This window comes from Phascolarctos cinereus, unplaced genomic scaffold (genome assembly GCF_003287225.1).
Source record: "Phascolarctos cinereus isolate Bilbo 61053 unplaced genomic scaffold, phaCin_HiC Scaffold_5;HRSCAF=322, whole genome shotgun sequence".
In the NCBI taxonomy this organism is placed as follows: domain Eukaryota; kingdom Metazoa; phylum Chordata; class Mammalia; order Diprotodontia; family Phascolarctidae; genus Phascolarctos; species Phascolarctos cinereus.
In genome coordinates this window covers 448641365-448668990 of record NW_027555958.1, presented here as the reverse complement: position 1 = coordinate 448668990, position 27626 = coordinate 448641365, and the positions used below count along the sequence as shown (strand labels likewise).

Here is a 27626-nt window from a genome sequence, read left to right as displayed (position 1 = left end):
AAAACAATGTATAGTATTTATTATATAGGTTTTCTTGAAATGTTTTATATTAAATCCTCTCATGTTATGCTCTGTACATGGTGACTTTTTTTTCTTTTCTTGTTTTGTATTTAAGTTTAAAATAAATAATAAAATTTCCAAAAAAAATTTTTAGGCCAAAGAATAAATCATAGAAACAATTTCATTGAAGAGAATGACATCAATAAGACAAATTCCAAAATGTGTGGGATATAGCCAAAGCAGTACTCAGAGGAAAATTTACATCTCTAAATGTGTGTATAGATAAAGAAGAAAAGAGCAGATCAATGAGTTCAGTTTGCAACTAAAAAAAAAACTAACAAAAGATCTAATAAAAAAACCACAATTAAACACCAAAATGAAAATCCTTATTAATAAAATTGAAAGTTAAAAAAAATTGAACTAATAAAACTAAGAGCTGGTTTTATGAAAAAAAACAATCAAATTGATAAACCATTGGTTAATTTTATTTAAAAAAGAAAGAAAAAAGCCAAATTACTAGAATAAAAAATGACAATGGTGAATGTGCCATCAATGAAGATGATATTAAAGCAATTATTAGGATTTATTTTGCCCAATTACATGTCCATAAAACTGACAATCTAAGTGAAATGGATGAATGTTTTCAAAAATATGAACTGCCCAGATTAATAGAAGAGGAAATAGTAGCAAATTGAGCCAAATTCATAAAAATTAAGAGCCATTCCCCAGTTCATAAATGACTAAAGGATGTGAACAGGCAGTTTTCAGAAGAAGAAATCCAAACTATCAATAGTCAAATGAGAAAATGGTCTAAATCACTATTAATTAGAGATATCACTTCACACTTATCTATTTCACTAACATGACATAAAAATGAAAGTAACAAATGCTGGAGAGGATGCGGAAAAACTGAGACACTAACGCATTGTTGGTGGAGTTATGAACTACTCCAACCATTTTGGAAAACAATTTAGACAATACCCAAAGAACTATAAAACTGTGCACACCCTGTGACCCAACCATACCACTAACAGATCTGTATTCCAAAAAGATCAAAGGAAAAGGAAAAAGACTTATTTGTGCAAAAATATGCAAGCTATCAACAGCCAAGTTAAAAAATTCCAAATCACTAATGAGCAGCTCTAAGATCCCACCTCATTCTCGTCAGCTCAGGATCTAATCACAGGTTTGGTCCGTCTCCTAGTTTCCAACACTGCCCTGCTTGCTGGTGGACCCTTCCAAACTTCCTTCTGTTCCATTTACTTTTAAGAATTCATTGACAAATTGTTCTTTTTTTCTTCTTTCAAAAAATATCTCTAATTCCTCCAATAAAATCCCTCCATTATAAAAATGCCTATTCAAATCAAACATATCTATACGGGGGGGGGGGGGTTATATCTGAAAATGTATGTATCACATTATACTGCTAGATTATCACTACTTTGCCAAGAGTTGGGAAGCATGATTCACCACCACCCTTTCTATCAACTTAATTGACCACTTTTGGGGTCTTAGTTTCTATATCTTTTATAACTTTTTAAAAAAATATTTATTTATTTTTATTTTTCAACATTCACTTCTATAAGATTTTGAGTTCCAAATTTCCTCATCTCTCCCCTCCCCCCACCCCAAGACAGTGTGCAAATTGATATACATAACATATACATTCATATTAAACCTATTTTCACATTAGTAATGTTGTAAAGAAGAATTAGAACCAATGGGATTAACCATGAGAAAGAAGAAACAAAAAAAAAAGAGAGAGAGAGAGAGAGCAAATACTAAGCTTCCATCTGCATTCAGACTCCATACTTGTTTTTCTGCTTGTGGATAGCATTTTCCATCATGAGTCTTTTAAAGTTGTCTTGGATCCTTGCATTGTGTTGATGATACACTGAAAAAAAATTTTTTTAAATGCCTCAAGAGCTTCTATTCACCCATTGATAAATAGCCTTCTTAAAATGGTGACACTTAAAACTAAATCCAGTGCTGAAGATGTGGTCTGAACTGGGCAGAGCACAGCACAGCTTTCATTTCCTTCATCTTAAATCTTATGTTTCTCTCAGTACATTCTAAAATAATATTCACATCCAGGGAAAGAACTGATAAATAGGAGTATATATAGAATGATTTTATTTTATATATATATATATATATATATATATATACACACACACATACATATATATACACACACACACACACACATATATATGTATATATGTACATATAGATATAGATAAATATATAATATGTGTGTGCATATACAGGCACATTTGTGTCTAATGGCAGCCTTATCTAGGAAGGGAGGAGAGGGAAGCAAGAAAGGAAAAGGAAAAGAAAGTTGTATGATAACTTCAGTATATATTTAGCAGGAATAGCAAGTTATATATAATAGATTTGCAGTTTTATGTGCAATCATATTTTTCTCTCTATTCTACTATGTTATGGAAATGCTTGTTTTATTTCTTAAGTTCAAAATAAAATAAATAATTTTTTAAAAATGATATTTGCTTTTTGGCTGTCATATTACACTGCGGAATCACATAAAGTCTGCTCACCACTTAAACATTCCGTCTACATCCTACCTCATCCCCAAACACACTCTATGTTTATTGTTGGTAATGTTGATTTTCTTTAAAATAAGTGCAGGTCTAATCATTGACCTTCCCTCCTCTGACATTGCCACTATCCTGGTGCAGACCCTCATTACCTCGACTCACTGGCTTAGTACAATAGCCCACTCATTGGTGTGCCTGCCACAATTCTCTCTCAACACAAACCATTCTCTGATCAGTTATCAAAATGATCTCTCTAAAGCATAGTTTGACTAGATCACTCAATCAGTATTTATTTTAGAAGTATTTTACTTTTTCCAATTACACATGTAAACAATTTTTAACATTCATTTTTTTAAAAAAAATTTGAGTTCCAAATTTTCTTCTTCCCTCTCTTCCCCACCACCTCCCTCCTCTATTGAGAAGTCAAACACTTTTATATAGGTTGTGTATCTGCAGTCATGCAAAACGTATTTCCATGTTAGTCATGTTGTAAAAGAAAACTCAGACAAAAAAATAAGAAAAACAAAGAAAAAACTACACTTCAATCTACCTTCAGACTTCATTAGTTCTTTCTCTGGATATAGACAGCATTTTTCATCAAAGTCTTTCAGAATTGTCTTGGATCTCAATCAGCATTCATTAAGTACCTAATACTTACCAGGCACTATACTGAGTGCTGGGGATACAAAAAAAGGGGGGGAACATTCCTTGTCCTCAAGGAGCTGACCATCTAAAGGGGGGAGAAATAACATACAAATAAATATATACAAAGCAAGCAATTTACAGGATAAACAGGAAATAAATAACAACGGGAAGCACTACAATTTTATTTAATAAACTCCAGTGGCTCCCTGTCACCTCTAGAATTAAATATAAAACCCTCTGTTTGGCATTCAAAAACCTTCATAACCCAGCCCCTTCCTAACTTTCCAGTTTTCTTCCACCTTATTCCATTCCATGTACTCGACAATGTGAGATGCTGGCCCCTTGCTGTTTCTTGCACATGACACTCCATTTCCTGACTCCAAGGATTCTCATTGGCTGTGCCCCTTGCCTGGCATGCCCTCCCTCCTCATCTCTGCCTCCTGGCTTCCCTGGCTTCCTTCATCTTAGGTCCCCGTTTATCCTGAATGTATATTGTTTATAACTAGCTGTTACGCTAAATCGGGAACTTCTCGAGAGCAAGGACTATTTTTGTCTTTCTATCTTTAGTGCCTAGGCCAATGCCTGGCACATTGTAGGTACTTAAATGCCAGTTGACTGACTGACCTTGTAAATATCATTTTATGACCATCAAGCTTCTTCTGTCTCTTCCATCGTCTATCTTCACCCCTAACACTAGAAGTCACACATCGTTTATTTTTTATATATTTCCTATTCACTTGTCTGTTTACATGTTTCTTCTGATACAAGTTTACATGTTTATTCAAAAAGCCTTTTTGAGCCACAGGAGTTGTTTTTCTTTTCTTTTGTTTTGTTTTGCATTTGTAACTTAGGATCTAGCACAGCACCTGGTACATACTGGTACATAGTAGGTACTCAAGTTACTGTGAATGAATACATGACTGAATGCTCCCCAAGCCTGAGTTTTCTTTCTTGGCTGTTGCAATACAAATGAAGGAGGTCGCTTGGTCACAGATGGGACCAACTGATGGGACAAAGAACCTGCTGCCCAAATGTGTCTTGGCAACTGCAAAGTCAAGGGAAAAGAAGAGGAAAGTTCTAGATTAGGTGGAAACTTGCAAGCAAAAAATCTGAACTTGTTTTTGTATACTCACATTTACCTGAGGCCACTATGCCAGTCACTTGACCTCAGGAGAACTAGATGCTTTGTACTAAGGGCATGGAACTGGATTCGTGCCTCCTTTGGCAGGCCCCTGGCAACCACAGCCACTGGCTTGGGAACTTGACAAGCAAACGAGGCAAAGAAGATCAAACACAACATTAAGTTATTGGTTTTTCTTCCTGAGGGTATCCTGAGGATAATCCCAGCTTGCAGCACTTCTTGGAATTCGGCTCAGGCCCCAGAAGGGCAGATATGGCAGCCAGAGTTCTAGGTTTGGAGGCAGAAGACCTGAGCAGATATCTCACCTTTGCCTCTTATCCTGTGTGACTCGGGGCAGGTCCTTTCCTCAATCTGGGCATACTATGCCTTGGTTTTCTCCCCTATAACAATTCGGAGATTAGATTGAATGTTGTCTAAGGTCTCCTCCGACTCTAAACCTGAAGACCCTATAAGAGCTTTTCTGAAAAGACATGGAGGTACCACACCGTACTCTTCATGTATATCTCCCACTGGGCTCATTCTTACAGCTCTCTTGACGGGGAGGAGATACTAAGTGAACATGAGAACTGTCCAGCACTATTCCTTACCTTCACCACATAATGAAAGTGGAAGGGGGCAGAACCCAGATAGCAGCCCAGGGCTTGTATCTCCACATCCAGGAGGGTTCTTCTGCATGAGGCTGAACCTCAGGCTTGAGCCCCAGTCCTGGAGCCTCTGGATGTACATGAGCTCCCCACAGAATGCCTGGGGGGAGGGGGAACGATAGGAAACAACAATAACACCCTGTGACATTTAGATAGAACTTTACAACTTACAAGTGTTCAAAGAACCTCACATTGGAGCCTCGTAACAACAGCTCAGAGTAGCAGGTTCATGGGGATCCTGAAGTAAGAAAACCAATCAATTAATCAACAGGCATTTAGGAAGAACTCACCATACTCCAGGCACTATTCTAGAAACTGTAGATGCAGAGATAGCATCTATACACATAGAGAATAAATGCAAAAGGAACACCAGGATGTTTTAAGACGGGTTACACTGTGTGCCAGGAAAGGTATAAGCATAAGGTGATACACCCAGGTGATATCTTACGTCTTTAGTTTGGTTTGCATATGCTTTCTACAGAGACTCATTTAGATATGTCAAAAGGATGGCCTGGGAACTATGTCTCTGTCTTGTAGAACTGAGGAGTAAAAGTTCCTCTTTCTTTTTCTTTTTGCTGGGAGTAGGAGATGGGTGGTGACTTAATGGACTGCTGATTTCATCTGTGTGGGACACTCCCAGCATGGGAACTCCCTCTATTGACCCATATAGGCTGCACTCTGCATCTGGAAATCTTAGGAAGCCACATGTGGTTCCTGGAAGTTGAGATTTGCCTAGGGTCACATAACTATGTATGTCTGAGTCAGGATTTGAACTCAGGTCTTCCTGACTCTAAGGCTGGCTCCCTATGCACCATGCCCTACTGCCTCTCACAGAATATAAGAATAAGAGATAGTTGTTAATATTTAAATGAATTCAGCATTAATATATAAACAAAATAGCAATATCACTATATAAATAATATGATATGTAAGTAAATATTTAATATATATTTAAATTATGGATATTAACTGATGATAAAAGGGGCCAAGAGAAGAGGATTAATTTTTTTTTTTAAAGTGTGAGGAAGAGAGGGAAACACTAAATGAGAGAAAATGAAGGTAGTCAGAGAAAACAAGGCTTGAGCCACCTGACAAGGGAAGGAAGTTGGGACTGCTCCAAGAAGAGGATGAGGTATGGTTAGTCACTCCTCCATTCAGGGACAAACTAGAAGGGTATGGGGCAGAATGAAGCATGGAGAGTCCAATGAGCCCAGGAGCAAGGTCAGAAGGGTTCTCCTTCCCAGGGGATGTTGGAAAGAATGTCCAGGTCATCTACAGGGTTGGCTGCCCTGGGGGAGGTTTCTCAGGAGCAATCCATCCTCAGTAAGTTAGAGAAGATTTCCTTGCAGGAGAATATCTTCCAGAAATAGTCATTGATTACATGATCATTACAAAATAAACCTGCAAGCCTGGAGACTGATGCCACCTCTGAAAGTCTATTAAAATAAAGTAAGAGTGTGTATGCTGTAAGTGCCAACCCATACAGACACAGTATGTGATGGAGGAAAGAATTTTGGAAAAGAAACACCTAGTATGTGATCGCCAGATGGAGGCAAGCATAGGCTTTCCCTCAATAGGGCCCAGGACCATGCAGTCTCAAACGTGGAGGGGTCAAAGTAGGCAGTTTGTCCAGCTCCTTCTCCCTCCCACACACATACACATCTGTGTTCTAAGGGACACTTACGTAGATCTGGATGATACAGTAATTACTGCGTCACAACTCAGAGGAGGTAAGATAGAGGCAAGCCAAAGAAAACTTTCTACCCACAATATCTCCAACCCCTGAGACTCCAGGATAAGTTGAGTGTACTTTGATAGAGTCAGGAAGTCAGTCAATAAATATTTATTAAATGTCTACTATGTGCTAGACATTGTGCAAAGCTCTGGGAATACAAAGAAGACAAAAGATAGCTCCTGTCTTCAAGGAGTTCACAGTTTAATAGAAGAGGAAACACACAAATACCTACATACAAACAACAGATACACAAAATATAATGGGAATAATCTCAATGGGAAGGAACTAGAAGTATAAAAAAAATCAGGAAATGCTTCATATATGTATGGGACAGAGACCACTTACTCAAAATAAAAACAAAGACTTAGACACCTTGAAAGTAGAAAGGAGTTTATTGCTTTCTCATGAGAAAGGGTACTGCCCCTAGTCACCATTGCCAGCCAGGAGAGTAGGAATTGGTTACAGAAAGGAAACCTTCTTTTATACCCTAACACAAGCTCCTCCTCCCTAACCCCCTTCCCCTTATCCCATTGGCTGGGCTTTCAGGGGGTACAGTCTATTCACGGTGACACAAGTTTGCCCAGAGACAAGAAAAGGTGGGAAGGTTTGCAAGGGCAAGCAGTTCAGGTTGGGGGTAGGGCTATTTTTTTTTTTTGCTATGTGCTTAAAAACAGGGTCCCAGCAGGGGAGGGTTTTGAAAACAGTAGGAGAACTATTAACAAGAACTATTGACCCTTTGAGAAGGCTTCACTTCTGAGAGATTATCTCTCACACTATAGAAGATGGGATTTTAGCTAGGGCTTGAAGGAAGTCATAGAAGCAGGAGATGAAGGCATGGGGGTCACCTAGTGAAAATGGCCCGAATTGGGAGGTGGAGTGTCTTGTTTGAGGAATAACCAGGAGACGTGTGTCAATAGATCACAGACTATTGGAGGTGGCAGTGAGGAATAAAGTATAAGAAGATTAGAAACATGGGTGAGGGAAGTTATAATGAACTTTGTTCCTGGAGGTGATAAGGAATCACTGAAATTTATTGAGTTAGGGTTGGGGGTGACATGGTCAGACTTGTGCTTTAGCAAAATCACTTCAATAGCTGAATGGAGGATGAAGTGGAGTGGGAAGACACTTGTGGCAGGCAGACCAACCAATAGGCTAATAGTCCAGGTGTGATGTGATGAGGGCCTACACTGGAGTGAGGGCAGTGTCAGAGAAGACCAGGAGGCATATGAGAGAGAAGGTAAAAATCAACAAGCTTTGGCAACATATTGGATGTAGGGAGTAAGAGACAGTGAAGAGTCGAGGATGATACCTAAGATGCAAGGCTGGGCAACTGGAGGATAGTGGTGCCCTCTAAAATAAAAGGGAAGTTTGAAAGGGGGGAAGGTTTTTTTTTTGTGGGGGGGGGGAATGAGTTCGGATTTTGACATGCAGAGTTTAAGATGTCAACAGAACATCCAGCTCTTCTCCTTTTGCCTTCAATCTTTCCTAACATTAATTAACTTCCTAATTAATTAGCCCATAATCCCATTAGATTCTCTTGTTTTTTCATGAGGGCACCCCACCTACTCCTTAGCTTCAAGGTATTTAATGAGCCAAATATAACCACTGGAATGCTGTTGGGTGTGCATCTGACTTAATTAGGGAAATTTAAAAGGATTGCCCAGTCACAGAATGGCCCAATTGAGAGAAATGGATTTGTTTGCTGTTCTCTGTATGTGATCTTTGTGTAACTAGCATTTGGTGGGAAGAGAGTCAAGCCTTGGAGAAATTTTAAAAGATTATTTTTTTCAGACTAAGGGTTGTGTGTGTGTGTGTGTGTGTGTGTGTGTGTGTGTGTGTGTGTGTAATGGTGAATTCTGGCAGCCCCACCTTTGACTTCATTGCTTACCTAGACTTTTGAATAGGTGTTGCCTCAGGCTATAACACTGGGCCTGGAGTCAGGAAGACCTGAATTCAAATCCAGCCTCAGATACTTACTAGCTGTGTAACCCCAGGCAAGTCACTTAATTCTGCTTGTCTCAGTTTCCTCAACTGTAAAAAAATGAGCTAGAGAAGGAAATTGCAAACCCCTCGGATATCTTTGCCAATAAAACCCCAAATGGGGTTGTGAAGAGGAGGACATGACTAATCAATTAAACAACAACAATAATAACAACAACAAAAAGCAAGCTGAGTGACAGGGAACTTTTTTGACTTAGGAAGAAAGTTTCAGACATTTTTCTGTGATCAATTTTGTTTCAAAAAGAGATTTTCTCTTCCTGTTCTGAAAATACTTACTATATATGTATGTATGTATGTATGTATGTATGTATGCATATATGTATACACACATACACATATATACATATATTTGCATTTTTTGTTTACTCTTCATAGGGAGTAGATTTTCTTTAGAATTGCTTTTTAATGTATTTTTTAAATTGCTTTATTGTTCTTTGGAGGTGTAATAAGCTTATCCCAAACTCGCTTGGCTTCGTGTGGGACAGCGACCCCAACCCAAATTAAACTCAGAGACTTCTCAAAGTGGAAAGCAAAGGTTACCTTTATTACAATCTCCCGAGATGGCTGTCTGCTCCTCCGATACATGTGGAGAGAGAGAGAGACCGCCTAACAGGGGCCGCCTTATCAAGGCAAATCTCCGCCCACCATGAAAACAAATCTCCACCCACCACTAGCCCTTACCCCCTTAACTGGGAGGTGGGGCTTACATTCCAGGCTCGAAATTCAAAGCCAAGGACAAACAGCTCAGGTTGGGGGTGGGGCAGGGCTTATTCTTTCTGTTAAGTGCTTAAAAACAGGGTCTGAGTGGGGGAGGATTTTGAAAGTAGTAATCAAGAATTATTTGACCCTTTGAGGAACCTTCACTTCTGAGAGTTCATTTCCCACACTACCTGCTGAACTCATTACCTTAATTACACTGAGAAGTCTTCACTGGGACATCCCATTCAGCTTCATCCTAATATGCTGATAGCATGAAAATATTGGTATGTGATTGCTGAATGTGCTGATACTGACATGGTTCATCTTTTAATAGTCTGAATGCTACTGTTACTTGCTACACGTGAAAAAGTCATTGGTAGTCTTTTCATGATTTATAGTCTTTTGTTACACTATTCTATAGCTGGATCAAAAGCTAAAATCTTCTAATCCAGCTTCAGGAAGCCAGGGTGGGGCCAGAGGAGGAGGTCATCCTTGCCTTAGGACAATCACTCTGAGCTCATCATTTATTGCTATAAGCACGGCATAGTAATCTAATAGACTTTTGTTATATTATTGTACATTCATTAATTGCATTAATATTTGTGTATTAATGAGGGTGTCTGTGCAACAATCTTCCAGAAAAGACAGAGACAAAGGCAATATGCTAGTACTGTATTACTTTGACAGTTGAGGATCATAGGGATCTCCTAACATTAAGAGTAGACCAGATTTTAAGAATGAAAATATTTTAAGGCTATTGGGTAAAAAGGCTTAGAAGAGAGTGCCATTGAGTCTACTAATGTTAAGACAGGTGAGACACCTCAGAAAATTCTCTAGTCCTGCCTGAGAATTCTGATCATGAAGATATGCCTGAGGGATTAACAATTGGGAGTTATTACGGGGAGTTTCGTAGTAGTCCACTTTCTGAGGATGAAGCCTTTGGAGTCCTTCTAATAAATGGAGACATTTCTAGAGAAACTGAATGCTGTAATTAAATCTAGGAATTTCATTTCTATTTACCTCTGTTTCTTCATCTGTAAAATGAGCTGGAGAAGGAAATGGCAAACCATCCCAGTATCTTAGGGTCACTAAGAGTTGGACGTGACTGAAATGACACAACAACAATTTTGCTTCATCTATGAGGAAAGCTGTAATAGACAGATACCATTGGTCCAAAATTGTCATTTTTCCCTGGATGTGGACTATGTCCCCCAGGAAAATAACACTGAGATATTAGGGTTGGATAGGCAAATGTGATCTTGACTGGAAAGCTTCGCAGCCAAGGTAAGGAGATCTACAATGAGCCTAAGGGGCAGATATGGTGTCAGTGAATAGCCTCCCTGATGTATAGCCAGCTGTTACCTGGCATGAATGTTTGCTTACTTTAGCTGAGATATTTGAGGGGGCAGATCTAAAGAAACCTATGCTAATTTTGTCCCTAATACCATACAGCACAAAGGAGAAAAGTCTGTTGAGTTTTTCTTCAGGTGCGGCAACATGTGGGGAGACTGATGCAGATAGGGGTCCACCATAATTCTAAAGTGAATTCTGAAAATGCAGGTCAAGTTGTAGTTCAGAGGTCGAGCCAAGGACTTGATCTGTGACCTTTATGCATCTGATGTTATAAAAACCATGCAGACACAAAAGCCATTGCAAGCAACATCTGAGGTGAGACACTAGGTACTCCTGATCTTTGGGGATTAACATAGTAAGAAGGGCTTAACCTTAGCAGGCCTTCACCATTTTAATAATAGGCCATAGAAGCAAATTAGGGCAACAGCACCAAGAGAGCTAAACTACCGGGACAAGACCGGAGATAATTTGGTGAAAGATGTAGCAAAGCACAATCCTATTCTCTTTGGAAAGGTACAGCACCAAGGAAATGAAGGGCATGAAAACCAGGAAGAGCCAAAACAGAGAAAGAAAATTATAGGCCAGTTTCCCTAATGAATATTGATGCAAAAAAAAAAAAATTAAATCACATAATTATCTCAATAGATGCAGAAAGACTTTTGACAAAATTTTTGACAAAATACAGAACCCATTCCAAATATTTTGTATCACCTACAGTTATTTTAAATGGAATTTCTCTTTTTTTATCTCTTGCTGCTTGGCTTTGTTAGTAATATATAGAAATGCTGATGATTTATGTGGGTTTATTTTATATCCTGCAACTTTGTTAAAGTTGTTAATTTTTTCAACTAGTTTTTTAGTTGATTCTCTAGGATTCTCTAGGATTCTCATATCATCTGCAAATAGTGATAGTTTGCCTAACCTAATTCCTTCAATTTCTTTTTCTTCTCTTATTGCTAAAGCTAACATTTCTAGTACAATATTGAATTAATGGTGGTGAAAATGGGCATTCTTGTTTCAACTCTGATCTTATTGGGAATGTGGCTAGCTTATCCCCATTACATATAATGTTTGCCATTTACATATAATGTTTACATAGAATGGTTTTAGGTAGATACTGCTTATCGTTTTAAGGAAAACTCCATTTATTCCTAGGCTGTCTAGGGTTTTTAATTGGTTCTGTGTTTTGTCAAAAGCCTTTTCTGTATCTAGTGAGATAATCATGTGATTTCTGTTAGTTTTGTTGTTGATATGGTCAATTACGCTGATAGTTTTCCTAATATTGAACCAGCCCTGCATTCCTAGTATAAATTCCAGCTGGTCATAGTATATTATCCTTATGATAAATTGCTGTAATCTCTTTGCTAATATTTTATTTAATTTTTTGCATCAATATTCATAGGGAAATTGGTCTATAATTTTCTTCCTCTGTCTTGGCTTTTCTTGGTTTAAACATCAGCATCATACTTGTGTCATAAAAGGAATTTGGTAGGACTCCACCTATTTTTCCAAATAGTTTATACAGAATTGGAATTAGTTGTTCTTAAATGTTTGATAGAATTCACTTGTAAATCCATCTGGCCCTGGAGATTTTTTTTCTTAGGGAGTTCAATGATGGCTTGTTTAATTTTTTTTTTCTACAATGGTGGTTTCTAAGTATTTTAATTCCTCTTCTGTTAATCTGGGCAATTTATATTTTTGTAAATATTTATCCATTTTACTTGAATTGTCAGATTTATTGGCATCCAGTTGGGCAAAATAGCTCCTAATTATTGCTGTAATTTCTTCTTCATTGGGGTGAATTCACCCTTTCCATTTTTGATACTGATAATTTGGTTTTCTTCTTTCTTTTTTAAAATCAGATTAACCAAAAGTTTATCTATTATATTAGTTTTTTCATAAAACCAGCTCTTAGTTTTATTTATTGGTTCAATAGTTTCTTTCTTTAAATTTTATTAATCTCTCCTTTGATTTTTAGAATTTCTTATTTGGTATTTAATTGGAGAGCTTTAATTTGTTCTTTTTCTAGCCTTTTTAGTTGCACACCCAAATCTCCTCTTTCTCTATTTTGTTCATGTAAGCATTTAGAGAAATAAAATTTCCCCTAAGAACTGCTTTGGCTACATCCCATAAGTTTCGGTATGTTGTCTCATTATTGTCATTCTCTTTGATGAAATTATTGATCATTTCATTGATTTGTGTTTGACCACTCATTCTTTAAGATTAGATTATTTAGTTTCTAATTAATTTTTAATCTATCTTTCCATGGCACTTTATTACACATAATTTTATTGCATCATCATCTGAAAAGGATGAATTTAATATTTCTGCCTTTCTTCATTTGATTGAAAGATGCTGTCTAGGCTCTTTTTTTTTGGTCATGGCCTTCGGGTAGTTCAATAATCCTTAACTTATCTCTCCTGGAGCTATTTTCCAGGTCAGTTGTTTTTCCAGTGAGGTATTTTACATTTTCTTCTATTTTTTCATTTTTTGATTTTGTTTGGCTGATTCTTGATGTCTCATAGAGTCATTAGCTCCCACTTACCCAATTCTATTTTTTTCATTTTTTTTTTTTGTGAGGCAATCAGGGTTAAGTGACTTACCCAGTGTCACACATTTAATAAGTGTCAAGTGTCTGAGGACAGATTTGACTCAGGTCCTCCTAACTCCAAGGCTGGAGCTCTATCCACTGCGCCACCTAGCTGCCCCCCCATTCTAATTTTTAAGAAATCACTTTTTTCTGTTGGCTTTTGTACCTCCTTTCCCCTTTGGTCAATTCTACTTTTAAAGGAGTTGTTTTCTTCAGTGGGTTTTTTTTTCCCATTTGGCCAATTCTTTTTTTTTAAAGAGTTGCTTTCTTCAATCAGTTTTGTGCTTCCTTTTCCAAACTGTTGACTCTTTTTCATAATTCTCCTGCATTTCTCTTTTCTCTCATTTCTTTTCCCAGTTTTTCTTCTCTTTCTTTTACTTGATTTTAAAAATCCTTTTTGAGCTTTTCTAAGATAACTTTTGGGGCTTGACACCAATTCATATTCTCCTTTGAGGCTTTGCTGGTAAGCATTTTGACAATGCTATCTTCTTCTGAGTTTGTTTTTTGATCTTCTATGGTCAGGGCTCTTTTCTCTTTCTTACTAATTTCTCCAGCCTACTTCATGACTTTTAAAGTTCAGCTCCACTCCTAGGGCATAGGGGGCACTGTTCCAAGCTAATTGCACTGGGGACCAGGGACCTGGTCACTGGCTTTCCGCAGTGGGGCATCAGGTGCTTGCAGCTTGCCCACTATGCTGGGATGGCCTGGCCTAGTCATGCCTGCTGTGCCCTGGGTTCTGTGGCTCACAATTTGCCTTCTGCACTAGGGCTGGAAGCCTCAAAGCTGGCTTGCTGAGCCAGAACTGCAGGGCCTTGGTTGCTGATCTGTGCTGTGGCTAAGAGCCTCCCACTATCTTGCCCAGACACCAAGTGCCCTGGGCTGTGCTCCTTTTTTACCCAAGTGACACAGATCTGGAAAAGGTCTGGAAAATTTTTTCACTTTGTCTTTTTTGTGGGTTTTATTGTTCTAGAATCCATTTAGAGGCTCGATTTAACATTGTTTCCAAAGGAAACTGAGGAGAGCTCAGGCAACTTCCTGGCTTCTCTCCACCATCTTGACTCTACTTCCCTATAGGATAATAACTTGAAATAAGCAGGAAGAGAGTATAGAGTTGAAAAGACATAGATAAAAAAAAATAGAATGGAAGAGAGTAAACAACTAACATAACTATTAATGTGGATGGGTTGAACACACCAATAAAACAGAAGAGGTTAGTAGACTGGATTAGAAAGCAAAATTCAACAAAATGTTGTTTAACAGAAACACACTTGTCAGTCAGTCAATCAGTCAATAAACATTTATTAAGCACTTACTATATGACAAGCACTGATGATGCCAATATAAAAAACCAACATGCCCCCTACTCTCAGAGAGCTTACAATCTAATGGTAGAAGACAATAGGCAAAAGGAAGCTGAAAATTGGGGTGGAAGAGGGTGGAAGGAGCTACCCAATGCAGAGGCATTATGGAGAAGTCATCATGACTTCAGTCAGAGAAGTCCCAAAATAGTGCAGCCAGGTGAGAAATTAGGAGACTTCTGAACTGAGTTCTATCCTTAAGTGGAGGTCCGGAGTTTATGGCCCCAGTCTCCAATCAGAGAGGCAAATCTTAGGGATGAAGGGGAAGGAGAGTATCAAGACTAGTGAGATCTTCTTGGTTGAAGTTGTCCCAATGATGAGATTCCTGTAGTACAGTAGAGAAATCAGAGAAGTTATGAAGTCTTCCCACCAGGTCATGCCCCTGTTACATGCAGTTGGACAAATCAGATGGGACACTTCTCCCTCAACGACAGGGAGAGAGTGCCAAGTTTGGAGAGAAGTCTCTTTGCAAAGGTTTATTACAGCAGGGAGATGGTAGCAGATTTGCATCCTGGGAGTAGGCTGAAGCTAGCAGAAGGTTTGAGAGTGTCCAAGCCTGGGAAAGCAGATGAAATCAGATCAGGGCGAAAGTAGCAGCTGAATTTGGTGAAACAAAGTAGAATCCTGGCCCCAGATCCATTCTCCTGGCTTTCTAGGAACTCCATGCTGGAGAAATCCCTGCTGATGTTGATGTACCAATTCCTTTCCCTTCCATTATCTTTCCATTGGCTGGATTGAGAGGAAAGGGGAAAAATCATGATTGCAGTCTGCTTTGCATTGTCTTTTATGTTGGTTTCCATTTCTACTACAGTTAGTACTTCCAATGGCATTTAACAATTAATTTTCAAATCCTTTAAGTATGGATTTTGTGACTGGGGCCCGAGTGGAGGGGTGGGGGTAAGGGAAGGAATCAGTCCAGGAGACAGAGACTATATGTGGATAGAAGAGAGAAGGAGATAAACAGAGAAAGAGAGAGGCATAGAGACAGAGTCAGAGACAGACAAAGAGAGACAGACAGAACCATAGAGATAGAGACAGAAACAGAAACAGAGAAAGTCAGAGACAGGGACAGAGAGCAGAAACAATGACATATGGAGATAGAGACAGAGAAACAGACAAAGAAAGCTGACAAATGGGTCAATCAGGCAAGGCCTCAGGTAAGAGGGGGCACCTGTGCTATGCAAGAGGGCTAGACTGAATCTTCCAGGCCATAGTCTCAGAACAACACAGGACAATATCCTGGTCTCCTAGGAAGCTTTTAGTTATCTTTATTTCAGCTACTTTAGTTTCTGCTCAAAGAAGTCTTTTATTAGAGTCAGGGGTGAAGGATGGTATGTGCATTTATTTGCATGACTTCGTATGCATGAAAAAGAGTTAGAGGGATGGGAGATGGTAGCAAAACCATAGGGACTGAGGGAGAGACACAGAGACACAAACAGACACAGAGATCCTGTGTTAGATCTATCTTCTCCCCATCACCTCTCCCCATTCTTCACCAGAACCAGTTCCATTTCTTCTTTCTTTCATATCATCTCACTTGTAGCCAGCCCATGGAGCCACAGAAGACTCGAGCTGGGTGCAGAGAACATGGGAGCCCATCCTAAGATCCTTTGCCTTATGGAATATTGTATTCCATGCACTCTTACCTTTTAATGTAGAAGCTGCAAGGTCCTGCATAATCCTGACTGTGGTTCCATGATATTTAAATTGTTTCTTTCTGGCTGCTTGCAATATTTTCTCTTCGATCTGGTAATTTTGGAATTTGACTACAATATTCCTTGCCATTTTCAATATAGGATCTCTTTCAGGAAGTGATAGGTGGATTCTTTAAGGCCTAAGAGAAGCTCAGAGAAAATAGAAACCTCCCATGGAGCAGATTTTTAAATTCAGTGATCAGTAGAGATGCATACAACCTTCTGACTACTCAGATTTTCAGTAAGAGGTGTTAAAAGGCTTCCAATGCATCATCCTGGTATGGAGGAGACCCTGGCTGCCAAAAGGCTGTGCCCTCAGAGCATAAGCTCTGCCAGATTCTGAGAAGACAGCCTAAGTATGAAGAGACTTTTCATTGGAAGTCTGACTGTTTAACAACCCCTATAGAGTGCAACTTCTGATGGGCTGGCCACATTGTTCAGTTGTTAAATTGTATCATGATTTATTTACCTGCTATCTTCCCCTGTTAGGGGAAACTCAGTGTTTCACTTTTGCTTTTTAATCTCTATTGCCTAGTTTAGTGGCAAGCACACAGTTGACACTTAATAAATGTTGATAGATTAGTCATTCAGGACTGTAATGGCCCTTATTAAGATAAGCCAAATGATTCAATGTGAGCAGAGTGCACTCATTATCATCCCCTTACTCTTTCAATCTCTTTCTCTCCCTACCAGCTCCTTTTCAATTGGTTACAAACCTGCCTATTTACTCGTCCTTAAAAATCCATCACTAAATACCATTGTTTCTATTAATATCATCCTATATGACTGCTTACTCTTTCACTCAAACTCTTTGAAAAAAAAATCTATACTTAGTACTTCCATTTCCTTACCTTTCAGTCACTTCTTAACCTCTGCAATCTGGTTAGGGATCTTATCACCCAACAAAAACTGCTCTCTCCAAAGTTATCAATGATCCCTCTTTTTAAAAAATTTGGGGTTTTTTTTGTTTTCAGGAACAAATTCTCTCCCTCTCACTTTTTCCTCTCTTCTCATCCCTCCTCTTCCATGGGAAAAGCATGAAAAGGAAAACATTCTACAAACACATATAGTCAAGTAAAATAAACTTCCTCATTGGAATGTGTTTTATATGTGTGTGTACATACATACATGCATACATGTGCATGTGGACAATGCATGTATGCATGTATGTATATACATACATGTACACATTTTACTCTGCACTCTGGTCCCATCCCTCTCTCTATCTGGAGGTGGGAAGCATGTTTCATCATGAGTCCTTTGGAATTGTGGTCAGTCATTGTGTTGATCAGAGTTCCTAAGTCTTTCATATTTATTTGTCCTTATACTACTGTTGTAATTGCATACCTTTTGCTCCTGGCTCTTCTCACTTTTCAGAACCAAACTCAGGTAAGAAACTTGCAAAACTCAGACCAGGAGGGCAGCACTCGGACTTTACCCTGGATCAGATAGCTTTTGACTCACTGAAAGCTTACAGGTCCCCAGTCTGAGATCATTAAAAAACAAAATACTCAATACCCAGAGTATCAAGACACAAATGAATACAAAAGAGAACCAAGCAATATTTAGATGTCCCCTTTGGAATCTCATGGTGGTGGCCCTAATATGAAGTCCCAATTTGGGAAGGAAGGCTGGAAGAATGAGTAAACAATAAAGGAGCTATTATGGTGATTCAGGATCCAGGACACAAAACTAGAAGAAGAGAATGATTCCAAAATGTCTCCAAGGGCAAAGCCTAAAAGAAAAAGATAGCTTGAATAAAAATTCAACTTAAAGTACTGAAAGAAATAAAGGGGAAAAAAATTTTAAGAGTTTTAAATGATTTTATTAGTGAAATTAGAGCACTAGAGAAAAAACTGGAAAAGAAATGAGAGGTAAGGAGGAAAGGTTTAGAAGGAGCTTAAACAGCTTGTCACAAGAAGTACAAATCTTATCTACACAACAGACTACTTTAAAATTATAATGGACAGGGGCAGCTAGGTGGCACAATGGATAGAACACTGGCCCTGGATTCAGGAGGACCTGAGTTCAAATCAGGCCTCAGACACATAACACTTACTAGCTGTGTGACCCTGAGCAAGTCACTTAACCCCACTGCCTAACCAAATTAAAAAAATATGTAATGGACCAAACAGATGTTAATGATTCCAGGAAACAACTATATGCATGTACGTATGTGTGTGTGTGTGTGTGTGTATGTATGTATATAGATATGTATGTATGCACACACATATAAATACATATATACACATACCTATGTATAGGTGTATATACACATATGTACACATATATATGTATACACACATATATACATACATATGCATATATACACACATACATACACATACATATATATGTGGTAAAGGTCTGAAAAAATAGAAGAAATCATGAGTTATCTCATATTTTTAAAAATTGGTCTGAAAAATAGATCAAAGAGAGTTCCACTTCCAAGAGCCAAGATGGCAAAGTAAAAAGGTAGTCACTCTCACTCTCCCCTATCAACCTCTGAAAACCCAGAAAACATCACCCCAGAAAAAACCCTGGAACAACTGACCTAGAAAAAAGACAGGGTGCAGCAGGGCAGCAGCCCAGCAAATGGGTCTCCCAGTGCCTCAGCAAAAATAATGGAAGCAGCACTACAAAGGGCCCCAGGCAGATAAGCACCCTGCAGCATTCATCTGAAAGGAGCTGAAGAAAGCAACCTAGAGTCTTCCTAAAGTCCCAGCCTTGCTGATTCCAACCTAACACCAGGTAAGCTGTCAGAACCCTACAGTCTCCAGCTGTCAATCAGGAAGTGGTCCTAAAGCCCAGATGGTAGAGCAGGCAGACACCAACACCTGCACCTCCAAGTGCCTCAGTGAGGACAGGGGAACCGGTGGAAACCAGCTCAGAAAACCACCAGGTGCCTCGGCACTCTACCTCAAAGGAATCTCCCAGTGCATTAGCAGAAATGAGGGAGGCAGCACTGCAAGGTGCCACAGGCAGACAAACACCCTGCAGCACCCTTCAGGAGCTGAAGAAAGCTAAAGGAAAGGAAAAGTAGGCAACCTAAAATTGCCTGAAAGTTCCAGCCTTGCTGATCCCAGCCCAACACTCGGTAAGCTTCCAGAGCCCTACAGCCTCCAACTGCCAACATAAGAGGCCCCAGCACAGAAAGCCAGCGTCCAAGACTTAGGCTCCAAACACAAGGAGCTTGGGTCAGTGCCCTCTGTTCCCCAGCAAGAGGGCTCAATCTCTTTAAAGGCCAGGGAATGAAGAAACACCACAAGTACAAAGAAATGTGCCATAGATTCATATTATGAGAAGAGTGAAGATCAAGACAAATTCTGAAGAGGACAATATTGTCAAGAAACCCACATCCGCAACATCAAAAGGGAATATGAACTGGTCTGAAGCCCAAAAAGTCTTCTTAGAAGAGTTCAAGGAGGATTTTAAAAGCCAAATGAGAGAGGTAGAAGAGTCCTTAAACATAAAATTGGCCAATCGGAAAAAAAGTACACTGAAGAAAAGAAGTCCCTAAAAACACAATTGGCCAATTGAAGAAGGAAGTAGAAAAACTAACAGAAGAAAACAATCTGTTAAAAAACTAGAATTGGGGGGGCAGCTAGGTGGCACAGTGGATAGAGCACTGGCCCTGAAAGTCAGGAAGACCTGAGTTCAAATCCGGCCTCAGACCAAACACGTAACACTTACTAGCTGTGTGACCCTGGGCAAGTCACTTAACCCCAATTGCCTAAAAGAAAAAAAAACAATAAAAAACTAGAATTGGACAAATGGAAACTAATGACTCTATGAGAGAGCAAGAATCAGTCAAACAGAACCAAAAAAATGAAAAAATAGATGAAAACATAAAATACCTCATTGGTAAAACAACTGACCTGGAAAATCAACTCAGGAGAGACAATTTAAAAATTATTGGACTACCTGAAAATCATGATAAAAAAAGAGCCTGGACGATATCATTCAGGAAATCATAAAGGAAAACTGCCCTGAAGTCCTAGAACCAGAAGGTAAAATAACTATTGAAAGAATCCACCGATCACCACCTGAAAGAGATACCAAATTGAAAATACCAAGGAATATAATAGCAAAATTCCAAAATTACCAGATGAAAGAGAAGGTGCTGCAAGCAGCCAGAAAGAAACAATTTAATTATCATGGAACCACAGTACGGATTATACAGGACCTTGCAGCTTCTACATTAAAAGACCACAGGGTGTGGAACATGATATTCCATAAGGCAAAGGAGCTTGGAATGCAGCCAAGGATCAATTACCCAGCAAAAATGAGCATCATTTTTCAAGGGAGGAGTGGATATTCAATGAAATAGGGACTTCCAAACTTTCCTGATAAAAAGACCAGAGCTCAACAAAAAATTTGATCTTCAAGTACAGGACTCAAGAAGGACTAAAAAGGTAAATGGGACAGAAAGATACAATATGTTGTTAATAAGGGGGGCTGTTTAAACCCTACAAGGGAATATGACACTTGCAACCTTGAGAACTGTATTGTTATTACACCTGTTAAAGGAGTATACATAAAGAGGGTGGATATTAGTTGACTTTGATGTAATGATAAAAAAAATCTAATCAAGTGGGTTAAATGGATCCAAATAAGTGGATCAATCTGATCTTAGAAAATGTACTGAGAAAGGAGGAGGCAGACAAGGGTAAATTACATTACAGGAAAAGACACAAAATCCTATTACAGCAGAGGGAAAGAAGGGAGGGGGAGCATTGTTTGAACCTTACTCTCATCAGATTTGGCTCAAGAAGGGCATAATAATCAGTTAGGTATAGAAATTTAACTTGCCCTATAGGCAGTAGGAGGGAAAAGGGGAAAGAAAAGGGAGGGGGATAGAAGGGAGGGAAGAAGCAGTAAGAGTAAAGGGGAAGAAAAGGGAAAGGGATAATAAAAGGGGGAGAGGACTGAAGGAGGCGGTGGTCAAAAGCAAAACAATAGTGAAGGGGGAAAGGAAAAAGGAGAAAGAAAAGCATAAATGGGGGGAAAAGGATGGAGAAAAAGACACAGATAGTAATCATAACTGTGAATGTGAATGGGATGAACTCTCCCATAAAAGGAAACGGATTGCAGAATGGATTAAAAAACATAACCCTACAATATGTTGTTTATAGGAAATACATTTGAAAAAGAGTGACACATACAGGGAAAAGGTAAAAGGCTGGAGCAGAATATATTATGCTTCAGCTGAAGTAAAAAAAGGGGTAGCAATCCTGATCTCAGACAAAGCAAAAGCAAAAATAGATCTAATCAAAAGAGATAAGGAAGGAAACTACATCCTGCTAAAAGGCACCATAGACAATGAAGTAATATCATTACTAAACATATATGCACCAAATGGTATAGCATCCAAATTCTTAGAGGAGAAGTTCAGGGAGTTACAGGAAGAAATAGACAGCAAAACTATACTAGTGGGGACCTGAACCTCCCCTCTCACTATAGATAAATCTAACCACAAAATAAACAAGAAAGAAGTTAAGGAGGTGAATAGAACATTAGAAAAGTTAGGTATGATAGACCTCTGGAGAAAACTGAATGGGGATAGAAAGGAATATACTTTTTTCTCAGCAGTACATGGCACATACACAAAAATTGACCATGTACTAGGGCATAAAAACCTCACAATCCAATGCAGAAAGGCAGAAATATTAAATGCATCCTTTTCAGATCATGATGCAATAAAAATTATATGTAATAAAGGGCCATGGAAAGATAGACTAAAAAATAATTGGAAACTAAATAATCTAATCCTAAAAAATGATTGGGTCAAACAACAAATCATAGAAACAATCAATAATTTCATTCAAGAGAATGACAATAATGAGACAACATACCAAAACTTATGGGATGCAGCAAAGCAGTTCTTAGGGGAAGTTTTATATCTCTAAATGCTTACATAAATAAAATAGAAAAAGAGGAGATTAATGAATTGGGCATACAACTAAAAAAACTAGAAAAAGAACAACTTAAAAATCCTCAACTAAACACCAAATTAGAAATATTGAAAACCAAAGGAAAAATTAATAAAATTGAAATTAAGAAAACTATTGAACTAATAAATAAAACTAAGAGCTGGTTTTATGAAAAAACAATAAAATAGATAAGCCTTTGGTTAATTTAATTAAAAAAAGAAAGAAGAAAACCAAATTACTAGTATCAAGAATGAAAAGGGTGAAGCTACCACCAAGGAAGAGGAAATTAAAACAATAATTAGGAATTATTTTGCCCAACTATATGCCAACAAATTTGACAATCTTAGTGAAATGGATACATATTTACAAAAATATAAATTGCCCAGATTAACGAAGAGGAAGTAAAATACTTAAATAACCCCATCTCAGAAAAAGAAATTGAACAAGCCATTGATGAACTCCCTAGGAAAAAATCTCCAGGGCCAGATGGATTTACATGAATTCTATCAAACATTTAAAGAACAATTAATTCCAATACTATATAGACTATTTGGGAAAATAGGTGAAGAAGGAGTCTTACCAAATTCTTTTTATGATACAAATATGGTGTTGATACCTAAACCAGGAAGAGTCAAAATAGAGAAAGAAAATTATAGACCAATTTCTCTAATGAATATAGATGCAAAAATTTTAAACAAAATACTAGCAAATAGATTAGCAACTTATCACAAGAATAATACACTATGACCAGGTAGGATTTATACCAGGAATGCAGAGTTGGTTCAATATTAGGAAAACTATCAGCATCATTGAGCATATCAACACCAAAACCAACAGAAACCACATGATCATCTCAATAGATGCAGAAAAAGCTTTTGATAAAATACAACACCCATTCCTATTAAAAACACTAGAAAGCATAGGTATAAATGGAGTCTTCCTTAAAATAATAAATAGCATATCTAAAACCTTCAGCAAGCATTATATGTAATGGGGACAGGCTAGAAGCATTTCCAATAAGATCGGGGTGAAACAAGGATGTCCATTATCACCACTGTTATTCAATATTGTACTGGAAAGAAGAAATTGAAGGCATTAGAATAGGCAAAGAAGAAACAAAGCTATCACTCTTTGCAGATGACATGATGATATACTTAGAGAATCCTAGAGAATCAAGTAAAAAACTACTTGAAATAATAAACAACTTTAGCAAAGTTGCAGGCTATAAAATAAACCCACATAAATCATCAGCATTTCTATATATTACCAACAAAGCCCAACAGCAAGAGATAGAAAGAGAAATCCCATTTAAACTTACTGTAGACATTATAAAATATTTAGGAGTCTACCTCCGAAACAAACCCCGAACTCTATGAACACAATTACAAAACACTTTTCACACAAATAAAATCAGATCTAAATAATTGGAAAAACATCAGTTGCTCATGGGTAGGCCGAGCTAATATAATAAAATGACAATCCTACCTAAGCTAATTTACTTATTCAGTGCCATACCAATCAAACTACCAAAAAATTTTATAGAGTTAGAAAAAATAATAACAAGATTCATTTGGAAAAACAAAAGGTCCAGAATATCAAAGGAACTAATGAAAAGAAATGCAGGGAAGGTGGCCTAGCAATTCAGATCTTAAATTGTATTATAAAGCAGCAATCATCAAAACTGCTTGGTACTGGCTAAGAAATAGGGAGGTGGATCAGTGGAATAGGTTAAATATGCAAGACACAGTAGTCAATGACTATAGTAATCTATTATTTGAAACCCAAAGACCCCAGCTTCTGGGATAAGAACCCACTCTTTGAAAAAAACTGCTGGGAAAACTGGAAAAGAGTATGGCAGAAACTAGGCATAGACCAAATCTCACACCATATCCAAAATAAAGTCAAAATGGGTTCATGACTTAGATATAAAGGCTGATACCATAAGTAAAACTGGGAGAACAAGGAATAGTTTACCTATCAGATCTATGGAGAACAGAAGAATTCATGACCAAACAGGAGATAGAGAACATTATGAAAAGCAAAATGGATAATTTTGATTACATTAAATTGAAAAGTTTTTGCACAAACAAAGCCAATGCAACTAAGATTAGAAGGAAGGTAGAAAATTGGGAAAGAATTTTTACAACCACTGATAAAGGCCTCATTTCTAAAATATATAGAGAATTAAGACAAATTTATAGGAACACAAACCATTCCCCAACTGATAAATGGTCAAAGGATATGAACAGACAGTTCTCAGATGAAGAAATTAAAGCCATCTATAGTCCATATGAAAAAATGCTCTAAATCATTATTGATTAGAGAAATGCAAATCAAAACAACTCTGAGGTACCACATCACACCTATCAGATTGGCCAACATGACAAAACAGGAAAATGATAAATGTTGGAGAGGATGTGGGAAAATTGGGACACTAATACATTGTTGGTGGAGTTGTGAAATGATCTAACCATTTTGGAGCAAAATTTATTACGCCCAAAGGGCTAAAAATGTGCATACCCTTTGATCCAGCAATAGCACTTCTAGGCCTATATCCCAAAGAGATCATACAAATGGGAAAAGGACCCACATGTACAAAAATATTCCTAGAAGCTCTTTTTGTGGTGGTAAAGAATTGGAAATTGAAGGGATGCCCATCAATTGGGGAATGGCTGAGCAAGTTGTGGTATGTGAATGTAATGGAATACTATTGTGCTATACGAAATGATGACTTCAGAAAAACCTGGAAAGACTTGTCTGGTCTGATGCTGAGTGACGTGAGCAGAACCAAGAGAATGTTGTACATACTAACAGCCAGGTTGTGCAATGAATAATATTGATAAACTTAACTCTTCTCAGCATTACAAGGATCTAAGACATCTCCAGAGGCCTTGTGATGGAAAATGCTATACACATCCAAAGAAAGAAGTATGGAAGTTGAATCACTATCCTTTCTTTTTTCTCTTCTGTTGAGTTTTGTTTCCTCTTTTTAATGGTTCCTCCTATTGGTTTTAATTTGTACTTACAACTTCACTAATGTGAAAAAATGTTTAATGGGAATGTAAATGTATAGCCTGTATCAGATTGTGTGCAGTCTTGGGGAGGGGGGGGGAGGAAGGGGGAGAAAAATTTTAAACTCAAAAGCATATGGAAGTGATTGTTGACAATCAAAATAAATTAATAAAATTTTTTAAAATAGATCAAAGAGATAATTTAAGAACCACTGAACTACCTGCAAACCAAGGCTAACAAAAAGAACCCAAGCATCATATTTCAAGAAGCCATGGAAGGAAACTGCCCAGATGTCCTAGAACCAGAGGATAAAGTGAAAATAGAATTTATCAATTTACCTGAAAGAAATCCCAAAATGAAGACTCCCAGAAACATTATAACAAATATCATATGCTTCCATGTCCAAGGAAAAAAAAACATTTCAAGCAGCCAGAAAGAATTCAAGTACCGAATAGTCAATACAATAAATAAATGAAGACCTTGGAATATTATATTTCAAAAAGCAGAAGATATAGCTCTTCAGATAAGAGTAACTTACACAGAAACATTGAGTATAATTCTATGTGGGGGGGCTGTTAGAGGAAATGGACCTTTAATGAAATGGAGGACTTCCAAGCATTTCTGACAAAAAGAGAAGAGTTCAGTAGAAACCTTGAAATACAAACACAGAAATCAAGAGGAAAACGTAATAAAGTAAATAAAAGTGAGCAATTGGAAGTAACTAAGTAAGGATGAAGTTTTTCCATCCCAATATGAGGAGCACATATATGGGTCACCTCAGAAACAAAATGTCATCAGTAGTCACAGAGTAAGTTAAGACAGAAAGCCTGGGAGTTGTTTTGTTATGCTTTGATGATCTTAAAAGAAGAAGGAAAGGGAGGGTGGAAGGTGTTTATGTTATGGGGCAAGGGAGCAGACAGACATGGGGACAATAGTCTTATTTATTTGGACTGCATGAGTAGAAAACTGTTCAAACAAGGAGGGAAGTGGGAAATGTTTAATCCTAACTTTCACCTAAACCGAACAAGTAGGGTAAAATGCACACACAGACAACTGAGTGCAGAAAGATATTTCACTCAATAGGGAAACAGGAGGGAATGTAGAGACAGGAATAAGAGAAAGCTTAGATTAGAAAGATTAATGATAAACAAAACTCACTAACAATAGAGGATAGAAGAGGAAAAGGTGTTTAAAAGAAAATAAAGGGTAAGAATTTGTGATTGGGATCTAGGCAGGAAAAGACAAGAGATATGAGGAAGCAGAAGCAGACTGTATCAAACATTAAGTACTGGTACTGCACACACTCCTTGCTCAACATTCTCCTCTTTGCAAAGGGGAGGTAGAGAGGAAACGGAGGAAAAAAAAAGTATAATACAATATGATGGAGAGAAATAGGTAATTAATAATCACAAATGTGAATTGAATGGCATGAATTCACCAATAAAATGAAAAAGAATAGCAGATTGGATTAACAAATAAAGTATGACACTACATTGTTTACAAGAAACATACTTGAAACATGAGAATAAACAGTTAAAATAAGGAGCTAGATCAAAATCTATTATGCTTTAGTTGAAATAAAAAGTGCAGGTGGCTACCAATCATGATCAAGGCATTGGAAAAACAAATCTGAGTAAAAGAAATAAACAAGGAAATTACATTATGCTAAAAGGAACCATATTCAATGAATTAACATTAATATTTAACACTTACACTGCACAGTATAGCATTTAAATACTTAAAAGAAAAGCTAAATGAATTATTGGGGAAAACAGAATGTAAAATGATTGCAGTAGAGGTTGTACCTCTTTCAGACCTAATGAAAACAATCGACAAGAAAGATATTAAGATCCTGAAAAGAATTTTAAAAAAAGCTATATGTAACATACTTCTAGTGATTATTGAATGAGAATAGAAAGGAATATTAATTTTTCTCAAGAATGCATGGTGATTTTACAAAACTACCCATGAACTGGGGTCTAAAAGCTTCACAAACAAATGGAGACCAGCAGAACTATTAAATACATTTTTTATGGACCATAATTCAATAAAAAATTATGTTCAATAAAGAGCCACTAAAGAAACAGTTAAAACAGAAGTGGAGACTAAATAGTTCAATCTTAAAGATTTGGTGGGTCAAAGAACAAATCATAGAAATAACAGATGATTTCATTAAAGATGACCACATCAAAATGGGTATATGATTTAGACATAAGGGTTGATACCATAAGCAAAGGAATAGTTTATCTCTCAAGTCTAT

The 27626-nt window shown here is 37.6% G+C and overlaps 2 long non-coding RNA genes across 5 annotated transcripts in view; both read right to left on the bottom strand.

The window, feature by feature from the left end:
- On the bottom strand, positions 1-5156 carry LOC144457857 (uncharacterized). Its single transcript, XR_013487428.1, has 4 exons — positions 4346-5156; positions 4073-4251; positions 3220-3291; positions 1-1894 (listed from the first exon to the last, which is right to left on the bottom strand). It is a non-coding gene; the product is annotated as an uncharacterized LOC144457857 (long non-coding RNA).
- Positions 5157-14651: 9495 nt separating this feature from the next.
- The window catches only part of LOC144454147 (uncharacterized), a 71704-nt gene continuing 58729 nt past the window's right edge, over positions 14652-27626 (bottom strand). For 3 of the 4 annotated variants that reach the window (XR_013487424.1, XR_013487426.1, XR_013487427.1), the window contains 2 exons: positions 16374-16561; positions 14652-15456 (listed from right to left, as the gene is read on the bottom strand). This is a non-coding gene — a long non-coding RNA (uncharacterized LOC144454147). Of the gene's footprint in view, positions 15457-16373; positions 16572-27626 lie in introns of all 4 variants that reach the window. The other variant, XR_013487425.1, reaches the window with a different exon arrangement.